This window comes from Pristiophorus japonicus, chromosome 6, assembly GCF_044704955.1.
Source record: "Pristiophorus japonicus isolate sPriJap1 chromosome 6, sPriJap1.hap1, whole genome shotgun sequence".
NCBI lineage: Eukaryota > Metazoa > Chordata > Chondrichthyes > Pristiophoridae > Pristiophorus > Pristiophorus japonicus.
The window spans coordinates 117533277-117546877 of NC_091982.1; the positions used below are offsets into that span (position 1 = coordinate 117533277).

At 46.8% G+C, this 13601-nt stretch overlaps 1 protein-coding gene across 9 annotated transcripts in view; it reads right to left on the reverse strand.

The window, feature by feature from the left end:
* LOC139265225 (uncharacterized) overlaps positions 1 to 13601 on the reverse strand; it is a 152558-nt gene that overhangs the window by 50935 nt on the left and 88022 nt on the right. The window lies entirely within an intron of this gene.

Genomic DNA, 13601 nt, shown 5'->3' on the forward strand with positions numbered 1-13601 from the left:
AGCTCCCCTTTTGGCTCGCTCGTCGGCCTTTTGGTCCCTTCCCCTCTCGACTCCGTTTTGGAATGAGTTTTCACCTTGTGGATATAGTAATCCCCTCGTGTGCCAGTGGCCTCTAAAATCTTGTGCAGCAGCCATGCTGTGGCTAGGGGTCTCCCATCGACAGACTTAAATCCTCGCCTTGCCCAGATTGCCAAATATTCCGTGCAGGAGTTGCACGTGAACATCGAATCTGAGCAAATGGTGTATAACGTAGGGAACTTGTCGGGATGGGTCACCACATAGGCCACTGCTGCCAGGTCGGCGTGCTGAGCGCTCATGGTGTTAGGGAGATTTATGGCCTTCTGAGCCTTAACGGTTGGGTCATAGATTCCTCACCCGGTGAGACGCTCCCCGTCGGACACAGTGCTGGACCCATCCACATAGATGTCCCGGCCCGTCGGGTGTATCCCGGCCCTGAGTCCCACCTCCGCATCCCATATCCATTCCACTGTGCACATATGGGCTGTTCCTGGGTAGATCATAATAGCTGCTAACTTGGGTTCGGTCAACCCCTGCACTATCAGATTTGTCTGTGAGTGCAGCTGGGTCCAGCGAGCAATGCGGGCACTGCTCACTGCCCCATCCTTAATCCTGCCATCCAGCAGCATCTGCGTGGGCGTGTGATGGGTTCGGAGTGTCAGTGGGAATAAACCCGTAAAGAGATGGGAGCGCTTTACGGCCCAATGCGTGGCTAGCAAATGCCTCTCACAGTTGAAATATCCCCGTTCGACATCTGTGAGAATCCTGGAGGGGTAGACCACGGGCCTCAGCCTGCTGTGTCGCTCCTGGAGCAACACCACGCTTAAGCTGTCCCCGCTGGCCGATACCTCCAGGGAGAACTCTTCCCCCTGATTAATTGCACCCAATGCAGGTGCTGTCTGCAAATCCCTTTTCAGGTGACTGAATGCCTCTTAGCAATTGATGTCCCGCTCCCATTCGACTCCCTTGCGGAGGAGCCGAAGTAGAAGGGCTACCGTGGCTGCTTGGCCTTCAATGAAGTCCCTGCAGTAACCAATGAGTCCCATGAAGGACCTGACCCCCTGATATGTTTTGGGGGCTGGGAGCTCTTGTACTGCCTTACGCCTGGCTTCATCAATGGCCCTCTCACCCACTCTGACGGTCAGCCCGAGGAATTTCACCTCCTTCTGCCAACCTGTGCTTTCATCGGGTTAACTTTAAAAACCACCACCCTTATGTGATATATTCACAGAGCACAGCACACGCATCTTTCTAACATGGCAGGCAGCTCTTGGAAGCCTCCGGAACAGCCTGGTCTGTTTAATGATTAACTCTGTAGTTGCAGTACACAATACGTCCACATCCACAGTGTGGATCTACAAACATTACAAGTTTACAGACATTACACTTCTCCCTCCTTATTGAAGAAGTTATTATAACAACATCATACATAACTTGCATGTTTATACATAACACAGGATATAGACATATTTTTTTCCATATTTACAAATTTAACTTATCCACTTGTTTTCTGTTTCGAAGAGGATACCTTTGCTCTCAAACAGAACCTTCCAAACATGGTGTCGAATTTACGCTCATTCGAGGCTCATCCTGAGGAACGTTTTCCTCCACAGAATTTTGTTGATTTTCATTTGAATTCACTACAACTTCAGGCTGTTTGTTTTCCTGACTCAGACTCAAACTTACATTCTGATTTTCCCTTGGATTTGTTTCCAGTACACTCGATGTAGGGTTTGCTACTGGTATATCAAAACTATCAGAAATAATTGAATCATTCCCACCTTCAACTCCATCCATGTCTGCAGGTAAAATATGATCAAGATGAACAAACCTAACCTGTCCATTATCAAACATCTTGACCAAATATATGCGAGACCACATATCTTCACCACTCTTCCTGTTAACCACTTTACCCATTTATGGTGATGGTTCTTCACTCTCACCTTCTGGTTTAATTTCACACTTCTCTCTTTTACTCTACCTCTATCATGATTCTCTTTCTGTCTTAATTGTGTCTCTTCTACAGACTGTGCCAAATTTGGCTTTAACAACGAGAATCTGGTTCATGGCTGTCTTTTGAGAAACAACTCTGCTGGTGTTCTACCAGTTGTTGTATGAGGAGTATTACAATATGTAATCAAAAAATTAGCCAATTAGTGATTCAATAACAACTGTCATTTCTTTGGATTTGGATCCAACATTTGTTTTGTGAGGGCACGTTTTACAATTTGTACAGTGCGCTCTGCTGCACCATTCGAGACAGGGTGGTACGGTGTATGTTTCAAACCATTTTTGCTTGTGAACTGTGCAAATTCTTCTGAATGAAATTGTGGTCCATTATCCGAAACAATTTCTTCTGGGAGGCCAAATAAAGAAAATAACCTTCGAAAAATGTCTAATGTTTTACTTGTTGTTATTTTCCACATTGGAAACACCACAACCCACTTTGAATGGCTATCAATCACAATGAACAATTGGTCTCCTTCTAGCTCAGCAAAATCAATATGTAGCCTTTGCCACACCCTGGGAGGCCATTTCCATGGCAGTAATGGTACTGATGGTGGTTGCTTGCATACCGATTGACATGTCGTACAGTGACTCACGATTTACTCTATGTCTTTATCCAGACCTGACCACCATAAATAACTGCGTGGAAAACTCTTGGTCAAGCACATTCCCAGGTGCTGGTCATGGAGGTCTCCTAATAATTTGGATTTGAATTTATTTGGTATAAGCACTCTTGCACCCCACATTATACAATCTTTATCGACTGATAATTCATTCCTTCGAATAAATAATGGATGAATATCTTTGTCTGTTACTTGGTTTGGCCATCCAGTTACAATATAATCATACACCTTTGACACCACCGGGTCACGTTTGGTTGCTCTATCAATCTCTTCAGCTGTGACTGGCAGTTCATCAATGTATGAAAAATAGAAGACCTCTTCCCCATCAGGTGCAACTTGTGATGGGGAAGGCAATCTAGACATTGCATCAACATTACTGTGATCAGCTGATCGTCTGTATTCAATATCATATGTATATACTGAAAAAATCAAAGCCCATCTCTGCATTCAGGCTGCAGCTAATGTTGGAACTGGGGACTTTGGATGGAGGATTGCTGTTAGGGGCTTATGCTCTGTAACGATGATAAACTTATGACCATACAAGCATTTGTCGAACTTCTTGACCCCAAAAATTAATAGCAAAGCTTCCCTTTCAATTTGCGCATAATTACTCTCAGTGACACTGAGAGTGCGTGAAGCAAAAACAATTGGTCTCTCCTCCCCACTATGTGATACATGAGAGATCATTGCCCCAACTCCATAATCTCTTTAGATATGTCATCGTGAACTAACATGGTACCCTCTACCAATCTGCTTTTCCACTCCTTGAATGCTGTATCGCATTCTTTTGACCACTTCCAATGGACCTGTTTTTTCAATAGTTCATTCAGTGGATGTAATACTGTAACCAAATTTGGTAGGAACATCCCATAATAGTTCAAAAGATCCAAGAATGAACGAAGTTCAGTGACATTCCTGGGAGTGGGTGCATTTCTGATTGCATCCAGCTTTCCCATGTTTGGATGTAAACCATCTGTGTCTATTCTGTACCCTAAGAACTCCACTGAGTTTTTAAATAACTCACACTTGCGAGCAGCTGCTCGTACTCTGTGCTTCTCTAGCCTTTTGAGGACTTCATTCAATATGTTATTATGAATTTGCCTATTTGGTGCTGAAATTAGTATGTCATCCAAATAACATACTACCCCTTCAATACCTTGCAAAATCTGGTTCATCACCCCTTGGAATATGGCAGGGGCGGAAGACACTCCAACTAGTAGCCTATTAACTTGATACAGGCCGAGATGAGTATTTATAGTCAAACGTGACTTGGACTCCTCATCTAGTTCAAGCTGTAAGTATGCATTCATAAGATCCAGTTTTGAGAAGATTTGACCACCTGTCAGTGTTATGAACAAATCTTCAATATTCGGCAATGTATTGGGGACTTTACCCTCTAGAATCTGGTTTACGGTTACTTCATAGTCTTACCTTACCATCGGACTTAGGTACAACTACAATGGGTGTAGCCCAATTACATCGATCTATCTTACAAATAATGTTCTCTGTCTCTAGTCTTTTGAGTTCTTGCTCAACTTTCTCCTTGAGTGCATATGGTATGGAACATGGCTTGTAGTCAACCGATCTACCATCCTTCTGTACCCTGACACTCGCCTTGAAGCCTTGGATGGGACTGCCCGTTTCGCAGAATACCTTCGGATACTTCTTAATAACATCATCTGTTGATGCAAATCTCCCTTCCACATGGAAAATCTCACTCCAATCCAGCTTCAGTGATCTCAACCAATTTCTTCCGAGTAAGGCAGGCTTGTCTCCTTTCACTACTATTAGAGGCAAGTTCTGAAATTGATCCGTGTATTTCACCGGTACGGTGAAACGATCTACCACAGGAATTTTCTCTCCCGAGTAGCCTCGCAGCTCTATCTTGGATTTCTCCAATGGGAAATCACGCAATTTGTCGAGGTACAGCAACTCCTGTACTAAACTCACGGATGCACCCGTGTCAATTTCCATTGTTACCTTGAATCCCACTACATCTATGTGGATTTTAATACTTTCTGAATCACTGTCCATTAACCTCCTGCTCCTGATAACGTGCAACTCTAATATCTCCTCGTCCTGTTGTTGTTCTTCCATGCTATGTAATCTTTTGGGATTTCTACTCATAGCTTTGAACGCTGGACTCATAGCTTTAAAAGCTGGTTTACCCTTCAGTCGGCGTGCCTTCGCAAGATGCCCAGTCTTTCAACAGAAGAAACACTCTGCCTTCACATATGGACAACTTTGAGCAATGTGTTGTCCCAGGCACCTATAGCACGACTTCGACACTCTGTTAGAATTTCCAGTTTCTGAGACTTTGGGCCCCCTCTGCCTTTTACTTTGAATCTGCAGGCGATTCACCTCAGTTGATTGACGCCCGTAATTATTCTGCAATTCTCAGGAATATTGATCGGCCATGCCCATCAACCTCGCTAGCTGACAAGCAATCTCAAAAGTCAAGTCATCCGTCATCAATAACTTTATTCTGAGCGCATAATTTTTCACCCCACAAACAAAACGATCCCGTAATGCTTGGTTTTGAAAGTTTTCGAAATTACACTGAATCGGTAGCTTTTTAATGCCTCAATGTAATCACTGATACAATCATCAGACTTTTGATTCCGTATCCCGAAATGATAACTTTCAGCAATTTTTAACGGTTTGGGTTTATAGTGCTGCTCCAGCTTCGTTAAAATCTCTTTAAGTGTTGTGTCCTTTGGCTCGTCAGGCACAAGCAGATTTATCAGCGTTTCATACAATACCGGACCTGCCTCCGATAAGAAAATTGCTCTCTTACGTTCCAATATTGCCTGATTCTGGATTGCATTCTCTGGAACTTCGATTATGTTATTTGCAGTGAAATACATTTCTAGCTGATCCACATACGCTTTAAAACATTCCCGGTCATGTCAATATTCACCCAAATGTCCCATTACACCTGCGGGTGCTGCCATTTTAATTTCTAACTGTTCACACAGTGTGCTTTATTTTACTTCAGATTTTGTAGCTTTGTAGCTTTTTCCAAAGACAGAGAAGCTCCCAAAGTCTCTCTGTCGGCTGGCAGAATCCTTCACCAACAAAATTTCAACTTTAAATCATCCGAAAAATCCCATCTCGCCGCCAATGTGATATATTCACAGAGCACAGCACACACAGCTTTCGAACATGGCAGGCAGCCCTCGGAAGCCTCTAGAACAGCCTGGCCTGTTTAATTATTAAATCTGTAGTTGCAGTACACAATACGTCCACATGCACAGTGTGGAGCTACGAACATTACAATCTTACAGATATTAAACCTTAATACTTTTAGCAGCTCGTCCAGCACTGGCCTGTGCTCCTCTCTATCCAAAGAGAAAAGGAGAATGTCATCCACATACTGAATCAGCTGCTGGGGCTGGCTAAATTGTTTCAGAGCATTGGCCATGCTCTGGTGGAAAATGGAGGGGCTGTTGCGAAAACCCTGGGGAAGACACGTCCAAGTATACTGTTGCCCTTTAAAGGTAAAGACAAACTTATACTGGTCTTCCCGGTGAAGGGGTTGACCAGAACGCATTGGAAATATCCAGGACCGTGAACATGGTCATGGTCACTGAGATATTTCCGATCAGGTCGGCGACAGCTGCAACTGTGGGCGCGCAAGCTGGGATGTTGCTGTTGAGGACCCGATAGTCTACAGTGACCCTCCATGACTGGTCAGGTTTCTTGACTGGCCAGAGTGGGGAGTTCACATGCATGGCAATCGTTCTCAGCACTCCTTGTTGTACTAGGGATCCCAGCACCGTTTCCAAGTCTACCTCCGCTTCCCGGGGAAAACTGTACTGTTTCTGAGGCCGTGACAGTGGGTCCCCGTCCACTCAAACCTCTACTTCAGTCACCCGTCCACAATCATGTTTGTGGGTGGTGAATGCTGCGAGGTTATGCCTCACATCTGCCGGGTACTGGGCTGGGGTGATACTGACCAACTGTTCCAGGTTGTAACTCCCCTTGGGGTTCATGGTGCAGACACTATCCCTGCCCCCCTTGTCCCCCGGAATAACTAACACCTCTTCCATCTTGTCTGATCCTACTGCCCCCCATAGGCTGTGATTCCTCATGTCTACAATGATCCTGTATGCTAATATAAAATCGGACCCGATGACTCCCCACCCGGGTTGCTCCCATTTCATTAACACACACTCCCACATGGTAACTGTATCTTCAGGGGTTAGGACATTGCTCCCGCCTGCTCGTTCCCTGTGAATTCCATTAAACAAATGGGACCTTGTTAGACCAGGGCGAGTTGGTTGGGTCCTTTCAGTGGACCACCGTGCTTGAAGCTCCAGTGTCCACCAAATACTTCCCCTGTACCGCCTTGACCCCCATCTTCACACAGGGCCTGCCCCACTCCTCATAGAGGTTGAGGTTGGGCACGTTCTAGTCAGGATGAGGGAGGGCATATGGGCTCGGTCTCCACAATGCTGCTCATGACAGCATCTAGCCTTCCTCTGTCCTTCGCCAGCACTATGCGGAGGGCTGCAACTGGGACCCCGAAAGGTTCCTCGGTCATCCTTTTCACTTTGGTGGGCTGGTGTTTCCTCCTGGGAGGCCCTCCTTGGCCGGGTCCCATTTTCTGGAGTGGGCAGTCCCGTCTCCAGTGCCCCATTTCTCCACACCTAAAACAAGTCTTCGACTCGTCAGTGTGGGGCCCATCCTGATGCCATTCTCACCTATCCCCTTGACTGGCCTTGATCGCGTGGATCCTGCCCTTACTATTGGCCTCTTCCCCACAACTGGTCTTAAAGGCCAACCCTAACTTACGGATTACACCTGTTAGATCTCTTAATTTTCAATGAAATGCAAACTCCGTTTGTAGGTTTAACATAACTTTAATTCTGGCAGCTGCAACAGGCTCTTGGCTTTAAGCCAGACCATTGTCCTTCTGAGACACATGGCAAAACATGGCTGTTTTTATACCTGGCTCAATTTACAGAAAAGAACTCGCCTTCTTTGACCTTATTGGCTCAATTGATATACTGTTAACCCCTCATTGGCTCGCTGCCAAAGGTCCTGAAATGTCAAGTTGATTGATGACTTAATGCAACGTGCTCCCATTCACGTAGCAGCTCTGTCTGGGATGTGTGTTGTCTCACAGACTGCTTGTTTGAATTCTCTATCAACGCCTGCCTCGGTGTTTGCGGGGTCCTCGGTGTTGAACCATGCTTCAGCTTTGGCTTTAACACGTGGCAAGCTGTTCGCGATTAGGGTCCTGAGCCAGTGATTTCTGGGGGCCCCGATAGGTGACACACAGTTTGGTGCCCCTCCAATTGCCCTTGCGTACACTGGCTGGTGCCCCGCTGGCCAACTGTAAGGTCCACTCTACCTGTGAGAACGGACTACCCTGGGTATGCCCCAACACACTCAGGATTTCCTCCTTTAACCCCTCTGTGGTGCCTTGCCCTGCTTTCATGTCTGCGGACAAGTTCTGATACAATTTCCCATCCAAGGACAATCGTATCAGCCTGTGTGTCTCATCATCGTTACACCCATTAATTCCCCCCTACTTGCTCGACTTCCGTGAAGTAAACCGAGGGATTCCCATCCTGTTTTAACTTTGGTAGCCCAGCTACCATGGCCTGTAACTGAGGGGAGGAGAATGGGACCATATAATCACTCTGTATCGGTCCCTGGTCGCAGTTTGGTGCAGGTGGGCTGTACCTCTGCTGCCGCTGAGGACACTTCGGTCTCGGTTGCACCTCTGGCGTCGTTGGGACTATCCTAACCTGAGCTTCCTCCTCATGTACCGGAGGAGGTTCCTGACTTCCTATTCAACCCGCGGTTTGCCCGGCACCAGAAGGTAGACCATGCCTCGGGCTCCTGAAAAAGCTTGGGTCAAGTTCTTAATTCTTCCCTCGCAGGGACCGTGGTAACAATCCTCGTAGCTCCTCCTGCTAGCTACCCTGTATGCGGCCTTAATGTCCCGTAACTGGCTTCCTAGCTCTTCAGCTTTCACTGCTCACCTGGCATTTTCTTCTCTTAATGCCTGCTCGTTGCATTTGGCTTCCGTGACCTGGCATCGGAGGTACTCCCCAGCAGTACGGGAAGATTCTTCCAATGCTCGACTCTCCTGCCTCTCTTCATGCAAGTCCTCCACGAACCCTTTCCCTACTATCTCTCGAGCGTCAGACTGCTCTTCTGATTCTCTCAGCCCCACTTTGAGGCATTCGACCTCATGCCGGAGCAGTTGGACTTGCCTTTGTCGGCACAAGAGCCAAAATGCCTTTTCCTTTGACTGCTTGTGCTTTACATTCCCTGCCCACTCTGCAGCCCTATCCTGAGGGTTGTCAGAATGAACCATGTCCAGCAGTCATTGCTGGGCCACATTAATCTTTGTAAAAACGTATGAGGCTATCCTATCCTTAATACCGCATCTTTTACTTTCCACACTGGTCATTCTCAGAGATATCCGTAACCTTTCCGGGCCCTTCGTGGTCACCAGATCTGTAAGTGGTCCGTCTCCGGTTATTTCCCGAGGTGTTCACGGAATCGCCGTAGGGTCCAAATAAGTCAGTGACCGGTGCCAAATCGGCCCTGCCTTGCTTGCTGTGCTACGGGTTGGTTTTCCACAGAGACCGGTGCCAATAGGTCTCTCACAGTTAGCCAATCTGATTTATAGCAAGTACATTAAGCCTGTCCTTATGTAAGAGCGAAAAGAGTTGCAACGGATTGTCTTATAGTGAGACACGGACCAACGTTTCGAGTTCAAAATCACACAAGGTTTATTACAACAGATCAACACCTCCACTCCACTCGCCAGATGCTTGTGAAGTGGAACCACACAGTGCAGTAATACCCAGTAAAACAGTGCACTTCCCTTATTAGCCTTACAACAAACCAACCCTTCCCACGGGCTAAACCCGCCCGGGACACACCTAACTCCAAACACCCCACTGGTTTGGTTAGGGAACACAGACATCCCCTCATGCACATTCATGGATCGATTGGTGAGTGTGCAACTATTGAGTTCTCACCCAATGCGCCCTTCCTTGCGCGCTGGTCCTTCCTCAGTGGTTCGAATCCACGGCCCCGTGCTTGGCTTAAACATGCGAGATCCAGGTTGAAGTTGATGTCCGTCAGGTTGGAGAAGTGAGTATTTGCTCTTGGTCCTTATCCTCGAGGGTTGGGCAAATGTGCCTTCACGTAGGATGTGATCAAGCGAAGATTGAGCTTCAAAAACGCTTGACAGTTATACTGCTGCAATCCACAATCCTGGCTGGGTTTGGATGGTTCTGTTGCCTCCAGGGAACCTTTCTGGCTTCTTCAGGTCTTATGTCGCGCTATCTGAGATGTGCTGGGGTCTGAACAAAGCCAGCCGATCGATCTCTGCAGGCTTCCCGAGTGAGTGTTAAATGGTCGATCAGTACTGATTGCTGGACCGTTGTGGAGACAATGCAGGTGTCAGTCTTGTCCTAGCACCTTACTCCCTTCCCTAGACAGCCTGGCTCCACACACAAAAGAGTCCCTTGGCCTTCCTAAGAGCACCCAGCTCTGGTATCACTGACCGCTGACAGGCAAGTGTTCATTTGAACAGCCCTAGTTTCTCTCACCAGTTTCTGTGGGAGAGATCCGCCCCCCACGTGTTTCGCCAAGCAACAGGTTTCTTCCTAATCCAGAGAAGCCATCTTGCGCCACAGTATTTCAAAAGTGTTTTTCAGGGTGTACAGCCAACAAGGATATAAACACAATACTCCAGAGTTGACTTTATCGATTACAGGTCTCCTCTACATTGGGGAGACCCAACACAGATGAGGTGATTATCTTGCCGAACAACTGGAAGTATGACCCTGAGCTCCCAGTTCCTTGCCTCTTCAATTCCCTGCTTCCACTCTCACTCTCATCTCTCTGCCTTTTGCCTTCTACACTGTTCCAATGAAGATCAGCCCAACCTCGAGGAAAAGCAACTCATCTTCCTACCACACATTTTGCAGCCCTTGGTCCTTAATATTGAATTTAACAACTTTGGACCTGAACTACAGCTCCGATTTTCTGCCTGGCAGACAGTGCTGGCAATGTAGGAAGGATATGCCCGTATTTCTGGGATAGAAGAAGGGAGCAGGGTAGTGCTTGGGACAATGTACTGCCAGGGTGGTCTGCAACCTTGGTGTCAAACTGCTTTTTTTGGTTCTCTTCCAACGGCCTGATTAAAACTTGTCAGGTAATATATAACTCTTGCAACATCAGGCCCTTTTACTGTTACAATCCTTATCCAAATGTTAGTGTAGTGGTTATGTTACTGAACTAGCAATCCAAAGACCTGGATAAATTGATCCAGAATCACGGGTTCAATCCCACCATGGCAGCTGTTAATTTAATTTAATTTAAATTCAGTTAGTTGAATAAATCTGGAATAAAAAGATAGTATCAGTAATGGTGACCGTGAAACGACCGGATTGTCGTAAAAGCCCGTCGGTTTCACTAATGCCCCTTCGGGACTGAAATCTGCTGTCCTTACCTGGTCTGACCGATATATGACTCCAGACACACTGCAATGTGGTGATCTCTGAACTGCTCTCTGAAATGGACAAACAAGCCACTCAGTTGTACCAAACCGTTACAACAAAGCATGGCTGCAGCGGTTCAAGAAGGCGGCTGACCACCACCATCTCAAGGGCAATTAGGGATAGGCAATAAATGCTGGCCTTGCCAGCGACGCCTACATTCCATGAACGAATTTCAAAAAGAGGGTCATCACCCATTCACATCAGTCTTTGTGTCCGCCCATGTTCAACATGAATTCTCTTCCTTGATGTACATGAGAACATAAGAAATTGGAGCAGGAGTAGGCCATACGATCCCTCGAACCTGCTCCGCCATTCAACGTGAACATGGACTCAGGTTCACTTTCCAGCCCGCTGCCCATAACCCCTTATTACCTTATCGTTTAAGAAACGGTCTGTTTCTGTCTTAAATTTATTCAATGTTCCAGCATCCACAGCTCTCTGAGGCAGCGAATTCCACAGATTTACAACCCACTGAGAGAAGAAATTTCTCCTCATCTCAGTTTAAATGGGCGGCCCCTTATTCTAAGATTATGCTCTCTACTTCTGGTCTCCCCCATCAGTGGAAACATCCTCTCTGCATCTACCTTGTCAAGCCCCCTCATAATCTTTTATGTTTCAATAAGATCACCTCTCATTCTTCTGAGTTCCAATGAGTAGAGGCCCATCGCTCTCAACCTTTCATCTTAAGTCAACCCCCTCATCTCCGGAATCAACCTAGTGAACCTTCTCTGAACTGCCTCCGAAACTATATATCCTTGTGTAAATATGGAAACCAAAACTGCATGCCGTATTCCAGGTGTGGCCTCACCAATACCCTGTATAACTGGAGCAAGACTTCCTTGCTTTTATACTCCATCCCCTTTGCAATAAAGGCCAAAATTCCATTGGCCTTCCTGATCACTTGCTGCACCTGCATACTATCTGTTATGTATGCATGCTTGTATTGTTGTATGATGTCTGTAACACTGAATGTACATTTACACTGTACACACCTTACCTGTACACCAGAGGGTGCTGCTGCTGGAGACCTAAGGGTTACTTGCACACTGCAGGTAACCCAGTATAAAAGGAAGCTCACAGCTTGGTGCCCTCACTCGATGAGCTGCAAATAAAGAACTACAATCTACACAGTTTAAGTACCATACCCTGCCTCGTGGAGTCATTACCAAGGGTGCCTACATATTCAATAACTGGCGACGAGGTCACGATATACACGCTCAGCATGTCGAACCTCAGCAACTTTCAGCAATTCACCAATGGGGAAGATTGGGATGCTTTTGTAGAAAGATTGAAACATTTCTTCATAGTCAATGACCTAGATGGGGACACACCGGCTACACGACCGAAAAAGCGCAGGGTCATCCTGCTCAGCACTTGTGGGCCCACTATCCATTGTCTTGTCGGGGACTTGCTAGCCCCAGAGAAGACAACAACCAAGAGCTATGAGGAATTTGTAACACTAAAACAGGAGCAACTAAAACCAAAAGAAAGCATCCTCACAGCCAGGCACCAATTCTACACTTACCGGCAACCCGAAGGCCAAGAAATTGCGAAGTATGCTGCACATTTAAGGAGACTGGCTGAACCGTGTGACTTTGGCGGCCACCTAAATGAAGCACGAAGGGACATATTTTCATCAGAATCGGCCAAGAAGGCCTCCTACACAAATTGCTCTCTGCAGACATCACAGTCACCGTGCAGAAAGCAATTCAAATGAGCCAGGCCTACATGGTTTCGGCCGGCGACTTCAGGCGGATACTGACCCAGGACTCTAAACCGGCGAACGCAATGCACCACATGGCTACTTCTAAAGGCAGAAATGCTGCCCGAGTCCCACAACCCTGAGTCTGTCACATGGGGCAAACCGGCTAACCCCGTGCTGGTGCTGTGGTGGAAACCACTGGGCCCACCCATGCCGCTACAAAGACTATACATGCAAAGGCTGCAAAGAGAAAGGGCACCTTCAAAGAATGTGCAGAAAAAGCTTTATTCACGGCATCTCTGAAGAGTTGGCTGATCACCGAGGCTCTGACACAGATGAACATGAAGCTGCTCAACCCCTGGTCGAAGAGTACGGAATTTATACCAGCTCCACCGAAAGTTCTCTGTGGATGATGGAAGTAGACATCAATGGGGTCCCAGTTTCTATGGAGATCGACACAGGGGCGAGCCAGTCCACAATGAGCCAAACGACCTTTGAAAAAATTTGGATAAATCCCGCCAATCGACTAAAACTGCATCCTGTCCAAGCGAAGCTGCTCACCTACACCAAAGGTAAAATCCTGGTCGTTGGCAGCGTGGACATCCATGTCTCCCAGGGCGGCATGTTGAACAATCTCCCTTTTGAATAGTAGCCGGCGATGGTCCACACTGCTGCGAAGGAATTGGATGAACCCGGTCCAAGTCGGTCGAAATG